The following is a 14,747-nucleotide window of genomic DNA, read 5'->3' as shown; positions in this document are numbered from 1 at the left end:
ATTTTTGAATATGGATGCATACATGCATGTAGCTGAATAAAAATGCAATTACGTCTTTTTTTCTTAATAACAAAATAAAACTTCACGTTTTATAAAACATTACACGATGCAGTTTTATATTTTTTATAAAAAAAGGGTATTACATAGTGTTTTTAGAAAAAAGTATAATTAAAACAGTTTTATTAATTTAAAATTTATTATTTGTATATTTTAACACTTTCATGTATTACTTGTTTTACTTAAGTTGCAAAGAGATATCATAAAATAAGAGTACAAGATATTTCGTTCCAGAAATAAGACGTAGTCGATGACCAATCAGAAAATGAGCCCAAAATGTTATAAGCCAATACAGAGTCGCTATTAGGAATTTATCATCAATCAGAAATTTGCCTTAAAATTATATTCGATATTCTGTGTAATAAAATATATTATATTTTTACATTATGGAAGATACTTGTATGGATCTTCATACTAATAATTTCTCGTTTTTGTTTATAAATATGATAAAAACAGAATGTGCATGTAAGACATGAAAAATATACAAATAGTATTCAGGGTTGGGCATGTATTTGAAATATGATACTTTTATTTGAAAAACAGTATTTGTAAGACAATTATATCTTATATTTTATATTTTTCAGCGGGGTACATGAAAATGTTTTGTATTTTATATTTTATGGGAGTATATAATAATATGTATTTTATATTTCATATACAAAGATTGACAATTAATCTGATTATTTAAATTACAAAATATAAAATACACTTTTATTACAAAAACTGTGTGTTTTAAATAAAAGTATTTCAAATACATGCTCAGCCCTGATAGTATTATACATCAATAATGTTTTATCAAACCGTATAAAAGGATATCTTTCACAAATATCGAGAAAGTGGATTTGTTGTTTCCATTTATTATGCAATCCAAATTCTGACAATGCAATAATGCCTATGTTAGGTGATTTTTGGCGTAATTCAGGTATAGCAATCAAAGTGTACCAGAACGTTGTTGCGTGCTTGATTATTAGTGATAGAGGTGGGACTAGCCGTTTATTTCGTGTTTCATTCTTTCTATGTCTCTTCTATTATATATATATTAGGTTAAAGTAAGAAATTATTTTTAAACAGTATCGAATTCGTATGTATGAAAAAAATAATAATTTTAACGTAATAGTTGTATGTACAGAATAAGTTTTATTAATTAAATTATCAGAATAAGCTTTATCCCTACCAACCTAGACAGTACAGAATATTTATAATAAATATTTATTACTATTCATTTTTTGAAATGTTATATAAACATCTTATACATATTTAATATAAAGCTTTATTTGAAATATCATTAAAATATAAACCAAATATTATATGTAATATTTATGATAAATATAAATAAATATTTTTAATAAGTATTTTTTACTTGGATTTTATAATGTCTCATTAAGTATTTTCGTAGCATTTACTATTAAATGTAATCATTTACAACAAATATTTCATAATATTCATTATTAATAAATATTTATAATCTGTGCAAATCTAAGAGATTGCACAAAAATATTTATAAAATATTTAAAATAAGTCTTATAAATATTTGCAAATATTTTGTAAATATTTTATAAATATTATATACTGTTTCGGACTGTCTATCAATAATAATCTTGGTACATGTACTTAGCAAACGATCGCTAAAAATCGCCTATTATCAGAGAGAAACCTGAGAAAGGACATGAGAGCCTTTTATGTAACTGTAAAACACTTTGCGCACTACGTCTGAAGAGGTGGATGTCACCTTCACAATAAAATACACTTTTTTATGGCGCTTCTGGAAATACATAGCTGTTATGAAATCGTTAAAATCTTTATTAATTTGATAGGTTTTAACGATTTCAGCAATTTATTTTCATCAGGAGCATCTTAAAAAAAGATATTGTTGTGTAATTTACATCTACTTCTTCAAAGGACAGTAGTGTACAGCAGCATTTTGCGGTTACAGGAAAAAGGTTGTTGTTTCATGTGGTTTCTCTCTGCTATTATCATCTCTGATAGAAAGTAACAAACACGAAGTATATTTTTATATGTAGGAAAATATTCCATTATGGTAGAAACGAAGTAATTTGAACTTTTAATCTGAAGGTGGGGATATGAATAAATCGTGGTACTGCATCGTGCTCAGAAGAACAGAAATCTCTAAGCCGAAACGATAAATAAGCCTACATCTTTCTGCTGGTAGAAATAAAATAGTGTACATTACAGAGAAACAAATAATTATTGAACGAAGTTGATATTTTACGCATAATGATTATAATGACACTTATACTGTACATACATGGTAAAGCAGCCATAAAATAAGTGATGTAACGAAAGAGCAGTAAAAGAAAACATTAAAAATAAAGAAAAATTAGACATTATAAGTATTAAAAATATGTTCTATAGGAGTAGAAAATATATAGACTGTACACATTCGGAGAATATAACAAGGATTACTCTGTTAGATGGATGATGAAATATGATATATCAGCAAAGAAATGTTGATAGACAAATGTTAATGGGGAAACAGCAGATGACAATGGTCAAACTTAAATACTTCGTCAGTCTTGTCCATATGAAATCGATTTTTATCATTTTTCTATTTGAGACATACAAGAAAAGAAATCTGTTTTTAAATGCGTGTCGTGACTTATTTTTGTGTTACTAAAAGTCATCTATCAAATTATGGAAAAATTTACATTAAAATTGCAAGAAAATTAAAGACGAAATTTCCGTCTGTCGTAATATGTACGGAAAGGTATTGTACATATAATCAGTTTTATATTTTATACATTTTTAACAAGAATTTTGCCTTCGACATTTTATTTATAATCATATACTAATCACTCAGACTAAAATTTAGATAATAAATTTTTTACACTTGATTTTTAATTTTTCCAATAGTATATATTTTTAGTTTTTGAATAAATATTAGAAACAGAAGATGTGTACTTTTACATCTTCGATATACGAATATAAATATAGTTATTAATCAAAAGAAAAGAGCTATTTATACAAAAAATGATATAATTAGTAACAAAATTTTTAATACAAATTAGAGAATGGATATTTTTAGCTCGAAATTGTGAAATTACAGGTATTCATATCTATTATCGTTCCTACTCCTCATTACTGTTTTGTCATTGTTACTGAGTTCGTGACGCTCGATTTCAGAGACGACACTAGTCTGAAATTAAAAGTTTGTGACCTGTATCATTCATTTCATTTCATTTAATGGCGCAACATCTCAAAGTCGGGTCTACTCGTGAACTCTTTCCGAAATTAGGTTGTACCCTAATATTTAACACTCAGCCTGGGAGGTCCATACAGATCCATATATCCATTGATATAGCTCCCAGGTTGGGTGTTAAATATTAGGCTACTATCGACGATTTAACGTCGGATCCGAACGGTACTTGTGATCATAGATCTCTTAATTACCAAGTGAAACCATTTTGGTCTCTTTAAATGCGAAAAGTCACGTGAGTGAAGGTGGCATTGAACTCGGATCGTGAATCATTGAATAAGTTCAAGACGGTAAAGTGAATGAATATGTTTGCTGAGCGATTGAATATGATTGGTTGGATTTGTGAGTAACAATAAATTATGCTCATTTTCTTGGCAAGCAGGCTAGCCGTTTTACTTGAATGCGCCCAATCCCACCGAGCGTCATTCGATACCTCACAATCTATATAATTCATTAGATTTAAAAGTATTTTATTGCTAATATTACAAAATACTGCTATTTATAATTATGTGTGTGTATTTTTATATATATGTATATTGTTGCGCCTCGCTGAGTCGCATCCGCGTACACGTACGTGCATTTCCGAACTGTGGAAATAATAGAATACTTTAAAATGAATTAGAAATTGATTTATTAAAAAACACAGCGAATATATATTAGGTGTACAAGTATGAAGTGTGGATTTGAGACAACAGATGGTGCACCAGTGCAGTGTGTAGTATAAAGATTTGAGGTATATGCTATTTTGTTGTGCTATCAACAAGAGTGTCAAACGCGCATAAGTGATAAATTGAAAAAGTGTTTGCATAGTATTGTTTTGCTGTGTTCAATATGTCGAAATTTGTACTAAATAAAGAGCATTCGCGGACAGCATTAATTTTTTGTTTTCATTTGAAGAAAACTGCTGCTGAATTATACCGATTACTTCGAGAATGGTGAACATGTTCCATCGCAAGATACGTGTGAACGATGATTTCGGCGTTTCAAAAGTGGTGATTTCGATGTTGTAGACAAGGAAGACGGAAAGGTTCGAGGATGTAGAATTGCAAGCATTGTTGGACGAAGACGATTCACAAACACGAAAACAACTCACAGAGCAATTGAGCGTTAGTCAACAAGCTGTTTCCAATCGACCTACGAGAGATAAGAAAGATTCAGAAGGTCGACAGATGGATACCACACGAGTTGAACGAGAGACAGATGGAGAGGCACAAGAACACATGTGAAATTTTGCTCGAACGATACAAAAGAAAGTCGTTTTTGCATTGTATCGTTACTGGGGATGAAAAGTGGATATATTTTGAGAATCCCAAGCGCAAAAAATTATGGGTAGACCCAGGCGCACCATCCACATCGACCGCAAGATCGAATCGCTTTGGCAGGAAGGCCAGGAAGACGATGCTCTGTGTTTGGTGGGACCAGAAAGGTGTGGTCTATTATGAGCTGTTAAAGTCTGCTGAAACGGTTAATACCAAACGCTACGAACAACAATTGATCGATTTGAACCGTTCGTTACTCGAAAAACGACCAGAATATCGAAAAAGGCAACACAAGATGATTTTTCTTCATGACAGTGCTCCATCACATACGGCAAAACCGATTCGCGACACGTTGGAAGCACTCAGCTGGGAAGTGCTATCCTATGCGACTTACTTACCAGACTTGGCTCCTTCCGATTACCACTTGTTTGCATCGATGGGTCACGCACTCGCTGAGCAGCGCTTTGGTTCGTACGAAGATGTGAAAAAATGGCTCGATGAATGGTTCGCGGCAAAAAGGAAAGATTTTTATTGGCGTGGTATCCACAAATTACCCGAAAGATGGGAAAAATGTGTAACTAGCAATAAAGCATACTTTGAATAAACCACTTTTTATCATTCTTCTGAATTTAACGTGTTTTTTTTTTTTTAAATCCGCATTTCATACTTGTCTGGTATAAGATCACAGCTCCGGAAAATCAAATACGTCCAAACTCAGAGACAGCTCAACCTCAAAATCTGACAGTTTCATTAAACAGCTGATCGGCTCGTCGTCCCAGCGACATATATATCACGAATATCGGTAAGGCACAGGCAAAACACTCGACGCGGGTGTAATCGCTTCAATAGCCGGCTTCTGGGGTTCGTCGTTGTGGAGCTCCACATCCCCGCCTTTGCGTTGAAATCTCCTGCGAGTAATATGGGTTTCCCCTGCCATTTTCTTATTTGTGTCTCCACCTCGTGAAGCACTTTTTCAAATTTCCCGAGGTCGACGTTAGGGGAGACATACAGTCCAATAAGGACCATGTCCCCCCATCTAACCACCACGAAGGACCACCCACTGTAGACCGGAGTACATGGGACTGGATCAAGCACCTGCCTCCACGTAATGGTGGCGTGCCGCTCCGATCCACCGCCCAATGTGGATGATTCTCCGAAACCTAATAGGGTTCCGAGATGATTGCTACCCCGTATTCCCCCTCTGCCATATTCTGGAAGAGAAGGTTCTGCGCTCCGCGTGAGTGGTTGATATTCACTTGTAATACTCGGTTATAGGTGGTTTTTATATCGTTGTTATTATCGTTGTTATTCATTTTCGAGCGTTTCATTCAAGTCTTCTTAGGCTAGATTCGGGGAGACGCTATTAGCGTTATTTGTTTCATTTTATCTTCGTCGTCCATTAGACGTGAGACAAGGACGTACCACACAAATGGCGCTAATAGCGCGCTGCCCGAATGCAGCCCTAGTTATCTAGTTAATTCATTGTTTCCTTCCCCATATGTACAACGGCTCGTGACTCTCTCCCCATTGAGGGAAGGGGGAGGGGGAGGGACAGCTTCCGTCCCCGCTCATCCCCCGCCCATCCCCCGGCCCCTCGACCGTCCCGGGTTCCGATACGCGTCCTTCGTCCGTTTGTGAAAGCTTTTCCGACGGCGATTTGTCCATTGTTGAACTATGTGTTAGTTACTTTTCCTCGGTGGAGGCTGCGGTGGGTGAAACCACAGACCGGGCCTTCCTTTTAATATCCTTAGGTGGGTTACACGCTCTTCCCCCAAGTCTGTGGTTGGCTGAAAGGCCTTGATTTGCGCAAACCATACACCGCACCGAGCGCTGACATTGTCGCGGCATGTGGTCCGCCTCTCCACAACGGTAGCATCGGTCGCTACGATCCACCTTATTTTTACACTCTGTTTTGAGATGCCCCTCCTCGAGACATCGATAGCATTGTATTTTCCTCCCAGGGAGAATGTCTATCCTTACCGAGGTCCATTCGATTTTAAGTCTTGGTGTTCTCGTAATCTTCTTCGCTGTAGAAAGAGGACATCTAACCCATACAGAGCCGAGACCATTTGGGCCGATATTTATGTTCCCCATTTTCGTGTCCCCGATCGCACATTCCCCCAAGCTCGCCAGGTACTGACACAGTCCCTCTTTAGAGATGGAGTCCTCTAGATCCTTTATTCTGAATTCCATCGTTTTTTCTGATCGTGAGATCATAACATTGGGAATATTAGCTGTAACCTCTTTGAATTTATCCACGAGCATCTTAGCTTTGCTGGCGCCTTCTGGATCCCCTGGGTCTCCAGCAAAAAGGCTCCCGTACGAGCCCTTCTCGGGCGTAGTTCATCGATGCCCAGATCTTTATTTTCTCCTTGGCCAATCTCATAATCTCCGAGTAGGAGGTTTCCCCCGTGCAACTGATCTGCACAGCGGCGGTTCTGGGGAGCTTTCTTTTATCGGCTGAATCTTGTCTCCCTGCCGCGGCTTCCCTATTGGTTTCTAAATTCGTCTGAGTAGATTTATCGGCTCTCTTGGCTATGTTGCCTACTACCTGCGCCCAGACCTCGGATCGTGTCCCTGTACCATCTGTCCGATAAAGACAAATTGCGATCTTGTCGCGTATTAAGTCGGAATATTCCAAATACATCGACTGTGATAATCTTTCAATATCTGCGCTAAAAGAGACGATACTTTCCCCAAATTTTTGTTTCTAATTTGTAAACTGCGAATAAGAATTCTTTAGAGATTCGCCTCTCCAAAACGTAATTCTAATTTTTATTTTAATTCCGAAAAATCTAAGCTCTCTAAATTTTGTACGCTTTCCAATATCGCACGTGCTTTTCCTCTTAAGTATGAAACTAAAACAACGGTTTTGTTTCTACTTCCCAGCACTTTAATTCGCACTTTAATTTAATTCCCGTTTTTCCACGAAGCGAGACATATGACTTTAACGTGTTCACGCGCATTCGCGATAATTTCATCATCCGACAAAAGTCGTAAATTAGTACGATTACACGCGCTTGCGGTACAATTTCTATTATTGGAGACTTATCTATTCGGTGTTTATGTCGTTAAGCTCCTCTCGAAACCGCTGAATCTCCATCGCGTTGTTGCATCAACTCCGCCCTTGTACGCCACTGTTTCTCGCGCAGTTATTGCCTTCCGCAATACAGCCTGAATTGTCACCAGATGAAGTTTCTTGTAAAGTTGCCTGCAGAGCTACCGTTTTTAACGTTTTGCATCGATTTTTATATATACAGTTTGTTTAGCTGACATCTCTGATTTTCTGGACTTTCTATCTGAGCTCTCTTTCTTGTAACGATTGGTGAACGAATTATTACTCGATACCGAGATTTTTTTAATAAGCCCTCAAAATGTTGCGCCCGCGCAATCGTCTCGATGGGTCGCGGACGCGTACGCGCACCGCATTTCAGAATCACAGAAATAACAGAACACACGCTTTAAGAAAATCTTCTTCTTCTTCTCCTTTTATTGGCCCCGCAGCCCGAACGGGCTGGTACTGAGCCACCGAGGTCCTCGGAAAATGCAAACAAAAATTAATTTCGGTATACAAGGCACCGGTAGCCTCGAAACCGGGCAGATATGTAAAGATGATGCAATAACGGTCAAATATGGCGCGTCCCCCCAGACACTGGACGTCTGTGGCTACGGCACCCGTACAACGTTCTTCGCACCGCACGGCCACGCGCCCAGACGAGTGAGAAGACTCTCGATGTCAGAAATGCAATGCACAGTCAACACTTTTCAAAAATATTGGTCGAGGCGCAATATATCTCGAGACGGGGCGAAACACGTCCGTCCCGCTCGAGTGTCCTCACGAGACTTGCTTTAAGAAAATGAATAAGAAACTGATTTATTAAAGAACACAGAACATAGAACACAGCGAATATATTATAATATCATAGTTCCAGAGAATCAAGCACGTCTGAACTTAGAGATGACTCAACTTCAAAATCTGATAGGCTCATTAAACAGTTGAGCGGCTTGTCGTCCTAACAATGTGTTCTTTCGATATATCACGAGTGTCGACAAGGCACGGGCAAAACACTCAGCGCGGATGTAACAAAAAAAAAAATATATATATATACACACATGTGTATGTCATAGATGTTCTAATTTTGTATGTACTTGAATCAAATCAAAATTTTTTAATAATTTCAAATTAGTGTCGTCCTGAGTATGCCCAGATAGCATAGAATATATATGATAAATATTTATTAGGTCTACAACTTAATTCTCGACCTTATATTCAATTGACCACAGCACTTATACAAATTTGAATCTTTTACTTGTCATACAGTTGTTTTGAAGCATTATCCTTAAAGCTTTAAAATAAGATATAATAGGTATGTTGGTGCTACGAATCTAACTTAAAGAAATAGTAGTGAAAGCTATGTCGTTCGAAAAGTAGCATTTGAGGCATTGTGTGAAAAAATGGCATTTAGTGTGAAAAAATATAATGGATTACGTACTTTTAACCGAATCCTAATGATCATCTTGCATAATGATAACTCACGACACTAATAATTTAAAAACTTTTTTGCAATTTTAATGAAATATTATTCAATATGTGGATATGTAATTTTAATTACGATTTCCATAGCAAACTGAATTGCAGATATATTTTCGTGCACGCATTTGTTTTACACTCTACAAAATATATAATTAAAGTATATAGGGTCCTCCAGAATAAAAGAAGAAACATAAATTTCTTAATAAAAGGCGCTTCTTTAGATGAGATGTACCTTTTTCTGAAGTAAGTCTGTAGTCCTGAAACATCCTATAGCTAAGTGAAAGTAAAATGAGATAAATTTTTCTTCTTTTTTAATGATACATAATTAATATTTAATTTGGAATAACATATTGATATGGACAAGAAAGATGGAGGGAAATGAAACGATTTATGCACAGGGATAATTTCGAAATATATATTGGATTGAAACATGTAGTGAGAAGATATTGGATTGAATTATATATTATCATATAGAGCACATGTATAGAAAATAAATATTTTGCTTGCCATTTTCATTCGTTTGTATTAATTATCTCATATAAAAAAGTATCCGGTTTAATACATTTCTACAAATACTGTGATATTGAAAGTAATTAGAAATATATGTGGTTTTTAAATGTATCGGTCTTATTTAACATTGTCTTTTATTTCAAATATTTTACGAATTATTATAAATAATTATTAAAAAATATATGTACATATTTTATATATATATATTATATATATGTATATATATAATATGTTCATATATTTTTTAATAAGACTATATATATATATATATATGTAGTGTCTCCCCCATTAAGAGGTTTTATTTTAAATTAATAAAAAAGACAAATAAGTTTTTTGAAAAATGTTGAGAAATATTTGTTCTAATCCAAATGTACAGATTGTGCGATTAAACGTGTAATACAATATCAGCTAAATGGTCGCCTCCACTTTTCTTATAAATGGTTATTCTTTTGGGGAAATTTTTCATCACATTTTTACAATTATGGCTCAATTTCGCCAACAATTCAAATGTTGTCTTTAAGCGCCTGAATCGTTTACGGAGTATTTATGTTATAAATCTTATTCTTTACATAACCCCAAAAGAAACAATCTAGGGATGTCAAATCGCACGATCTAGGCGGTCAATGAAGTCTCCGTTACGCGAAATGATACGTCCAGAAAAATTATCATCGTGTTTGTAGTGAGTTTTCATTATTTCTGTGCGTTGCTCAAGCGAATATTGATCCATTGTTATTAACCCCATAGTTTTTACTCGACAGTTATCGAGTAAAAACTATATAACAACTTCATCTATAACAGGTACAAAATGTTGTAAAATTTAAAATAAAACCTCTTAATGGAAGACCCTGTATCACACACATACGCGTGCACACACGCGCACTTATATATGTATATTTTTAAAGTATGTGTGTGTGTGCGTGTGTGTGAGAGAGAGAGAGTGTGTGTATGTGTGTGTGTGTGTACATATAACTTTATAACTTTCGAATGAATGTAATGTGTTCATCGTATATTTTAATGCATCTTTTAATCGTCTTAAATGTTTTTTAATATTGTCTAATCTTAAGGCTCAGTTTCAAGAAGACTAACTTTATAATCTCGGTTTATTCTTTGTTCTTTTGTAATTCTTAGAATTACATAATGGTCTTTTCTAATTCTAAAAATTAAAAAAATAAAGAATAAATTGAACCGAGATTAAAGTTAATCTTACATTGATGGAAACGGGCATAGATAGATAGAAGAGATGAACTTATAGCACACCGTATACATTAAATACATTATATACATTTTAAAGATGTTAATAGCTTTATTTAATAGTTCCCATTTATCATATTGTTCAACGTATCGTGAGAACCGTGTTAGCGGTGAACAGTACGTCGATTCTAAAATTTATGCGCAATAAGATTGTCGAGACAAAATCGATCTAACAAAGTATAAAATAACATGATTACGTTTTTATAATCTGGTACGTCATAATTAAGTTGCCATCTCTTGTAATTAATGTCCTTGTTATAAGAGCGTTAACAATAGCAAAAGAGGAACTAATGTATATATATCGCTGCACGAATAAATTTAACCGTTAGCTATATATATGTCAGAAGTGAGTTTGTAATTATAAACACAATGACGTAAAAACGCAATAATTTTCATCCATATTTTTCATTGCGGAAATTGCGACAGATTTATTTTATGTAGGAACGTATAACGTGCGTAATTGAGTATTTCTCTTCAATGAGTCATTTTTAAACTGCATCTTGATTCGAGCCACTGTTTTTCAAATCGTCTTCCAATGTTGAAGTTAAACTCAGGTGTGTCGGAATTCTCACAATGAGTGCCTTATTAATTTGTGTCCTTAAGCTAATATTAAAAAGTACAATTGGCGTTATAGTGCATATGCCCGAGAAAAAATTTGCCATGTAAAAATACATATAAATGTATATAATTATATATAAAATATGTATTTATATATGTATATGTATGTACTGAATGGGCCATTTTAATGTCTCGTACCAAATATTTTTTTTAATGCTTTTTTTACAAAATATAAATGTTTTGGATAAAAGTAAAACGGTTTCATGGGGGACGTATTTGGTCATGTTTTTTAGGTGAAGACACCAGAAAGAAATGAAGGTCACCTCTATTTTTTTAAATAAAACTATGTGATTTTTTTATGTAGTATGATTCCTTCAATTATTCTACATTATTATTTATAAAAGTATAATACTTTTATAATCAATTTTTCTTTTTGTAAAAAAAAATAATGTAAAAGTTATTAGGTTAAAATTTAATTATTTTTATTTTTGCAATATACATTTATAGACAAATACACGAAAAAGAAAAATACATATGGACATATTTTATATATACCTATATATATGTATATATATTTACATATATTTTTATAAAGCTTTTATAAAAAATTTTTTTCAGATGTGCAAACAACTACCAGTGTTTAATTGAATTGTAAAATATATTATTTAATAATTATCATTATAAAGCGGAAGAGTGCGTGCGGAAGGAGAGAGAGAGAGAAAATGTGTGAGAGAGAATAATGTACCATTTAAATTAATCATTTGTATGTATTATATATTTGAAAGTAAATGCTATATATTTATGTTTATCGTTAGCTCTAATGATGCATTGTCAATAAAGATAGAATATTTAATAACTGTACTTTTCAACATAAGGAAAACAAGAATGTATCCATTTAAGTGGCTGTTCTATACGCACACTATGCTTTTATATCTATTCCTATAACATAATTAGTAGTGACAGTGATAATCGCGCACGACATGATTCTTATATTGTGGCTAATTAGATATTTTATGGCGACTAGTCTTGCTACAATTAAAATACTACATATACACGTACACTACACATATCTCAATGTGTATATGTATGTGTATGAGTGTCTGTTACACAAGTACTATATACATACTTGCATATACATAATACATACACATATACTAGATATCTAATTGCAACAAATGACTCGAAGCAATTATAGCAACATTCTGATACAAAAAGAAGTCATTATTGCAGCTATTTAATAATTATTATATGTAATGCATGATGAGTAAGAAGTGGCTCTTTATTTTTTCTATTTACAATTAAAATATGTTATATATCTGATACTCTGATTACGATTTTACCACTAAAATTACACTGAAATATTATTGTGACTCTAATGTGTGTAAAGATAATTGTAACATAAGTAGTGACACAAAAATTTAGTAAGTTTCTTTGTGTGTTTATTGTAAAAAATAAATATAAAAGTTGTAAGATATTAGAGATAATCATATATATATATATATATTTGTTATTATGAAATATTTCAAACATAATTATACAGATACCTGACCAGAGTGTGGTATTAATAAATTATGGACTTTTTAGCACATTTTTCTTTTACGTAATTTACTTTGCGTATAAATAATAATATCCAATTAATTCAAGAAAGGTCATTGATTGAAATTGTAGATAATATGTTTAGATTATCTTATAAAGAGAAAAAGAGATTGTAGAACAATACTTACGGATATACATTCCTGAGATTGTTCTGAAATAAAAATTTTAATTTCATTTAATGTTGAAACTTAATAGTTTTCGAGTTAGAAGTATTTAAGTTAACGAATCAAGTCTACTAAAATATGTACGCTCAGGGTCATTCGCACGATTATGAAAATTTTTCTAAAGCAGAAATGTGGAAAATAAGAACTTTTTTAGATGGTAATTATATCGAATAAGGATAGTCTCCTTCTATAACTTTGACCTTGACATATTGTAAGAAGTCAACTAAGATCTCCCTGTCGGGCTGTGTGGCTCCGCAGCAAGACCGTGGCTTGCTAACACAAACTACTACAAGGTCTTGGTTCGAATCCCGACATCGCGTTCGAGCGTCCGACATTTTTCTCGGCCCAGCTCTTACAATATGTGTTATTATAAGGTCATGATGACCCTGAGTAAAAAGGCTAATGAGAGCCATATCTCAAATACAAAAAAAAAATCACATATATTAATGTTCTTAAAAATAACATATATATTAATAAAAGCGCAAAAAACGCTAGAACATTTTCGGATTAAAAGTAACATACAAAGAATCACATAAAAAAATATTATATGTTTCGGCCTTGTATTTTGGCCCTCTTCAAATATAAACAATTATTATTATTATTTATATGGATATGACAATGACGGTTTTGTTAAAAAAATAAAAGAAAAGTCACGAAAAAAATAAAAATATCAAAAAAGTAAGACGAGAAGACGATCAGAGAAACTCACTCGTCAAGCGATTGGATGACCGAATGCGAAGATTTCTTGTTATTCTATTAAGAAAATTTTTATATATCTTCTAAACTAAAACAAGTAAAAATCATTTCTCCGATAAAAACTCACTTATTATTTTTGAAGACATTAATATATGTGGTTTTTTTTTTGTATTTTAGATGTGACTCTCATTAGTCTTTTTTTCTACTCCTTAATATATGTTTATACATATATCGAGTCTGTTAATTTTTAATTATTTGACCCTGAGTAACCTTTGACAGGTTTTAGAGCCGTCGCTCGTATACATACGATACATGTATAACATCGGTACAAGAGTAAAGTGCAAGTTTAAATGCGGAGAGCGAATTGGTTGTAAGCTCAAATTGTTCCTTTATGTCCTTTCAAAATATACACAACTAGATATTTTTATGTATCAAAAATTTCTAAAAACTAATGAGTTAATTACAGACGAAGTTAAAGATAATTGAGGAAATTTCCAAAATGCATTTTGTTCAAAATTTCATATTTTGAGTTAAAGGTAGCGTAATGTTCAATTAATTAAGAGATTTGGTTAAAAGTTATATTTTAAGCTACCTATGATATTCTGAAAGCATTTCTATATCATCAATTTATGTGTTGGAAAACATCTTAGCCTTTGAAGTGTATTATTTACATTTTACTGATTGGCGAATTGTTATTTTTTTGTAAAGCGCGCAGCAAAGTATAAAATTAAATTAACGTTACTTAACCTTTCTTGGCTTACAACTTACCGCTTCTTAAAGCAAAGCACCATAGCATTGATACATCTATAATTCGTTTGGATTTTGCTTGATTCTACAATTCCACAAAACTTGCTATTAATGTTCGGCTCAAAAATGTTCAATAAAGCTCCACTTTTCAACTGATTGCT

This window comes from Cyphomyrmex costatus, unplaced genomic scaffold, assembly GCF_001594065.2.
Source record: "Cyphomyrmex costatus isolate MS0001 unplaced genomic scaffold, Ccosl1.0 scaffold205, whole genome shotgun sequence".
NCBI lineage: Eukaryota > Metazoa > Arthropoda > Insecta > Hymenoptera > Formicidae > Cyphomyrmex > Cyphomyrmex costatus.
This window is presented reverse-complemented; position numbering follows the sequence as displayed.